This window comes from Vespula pensylvanica, unplaced genomic scaffold, assembly GCF_014466175.1.
Source record: "Vespula pensylvanica isolate Volc-1 unplaced genomic scaffold, ASM1446617v1 scaffold0048, whole genome shotgun sequence".
Classification (NCBI taxonomy): domain Eukaryota; kingdom Metazoa; phylum Arthropoda; class Insecta; order Hymenoptera; family Vespidae; genus Vespula; species Vespula pensylvanica.
Window position 1 is genome coordinate 1 of NW_025113254.1, and position 493 is coordinate 493.

Sequence of the window (493 nt, forward strand, 5' to 3'; positions counted from 1 at the left end):
ACCATCTGTAACATTTTAAGCAACACGCTCTCGGTTAGTTAAATCTTATTTGAATTTTATATACTTATAATTTAAAATTAACGCATTCTACTGCATTTTCTGCAATTATTTGTTCAATTCTACTGTTTTATATATAGTATATTATAGAATATATTATAGAAAGTTGTATAGTTTTTTATTATTATTTTACACTAAATATTACACCGCGCAATTTGTCTCGGATATAATATTCTATAATATTAAACAGAGAAAATAGTATAAAGGTGCTTATTTGTATCAAAATTTAGTGAAATATTTAGACAAGGTGAATATCCCTTGGAATGTTTATATTTGCCAGTCTCCTTTTTTAATTAACGGGTTGTTACAGAAGTGTCTTTCGATAAATAAATCGAAATGCATTATTAAGAACTAATTGTTTTCTCACAAATAGTCCTGCAGGTAATAATTTTTAACGGAGGGAGATAGAACTATTTTCACTAGTAGTATCATTACA

The 493-nt window shown here is 26.2% G+C and overlaps 1 long non-coding RNA gene across 1 annotated transcript in view; it reads left to right on the forward strand.

Annotated features, from left to right (window-relative positions):
- Nucleotides 1–493, forward strand: part of LOC122637393 — a 1,254-nt gene continuing 761 nt past the window's right edge. Inside the window, exon 1 of the long non-coding RNA XR_006329238.1 lies at nt 1–33. This is a non-coding gene — a long non-coding RNA (uncharacterized LOC122637393). The remainder of the gene's footprint in view (nt 34–493) is intronic.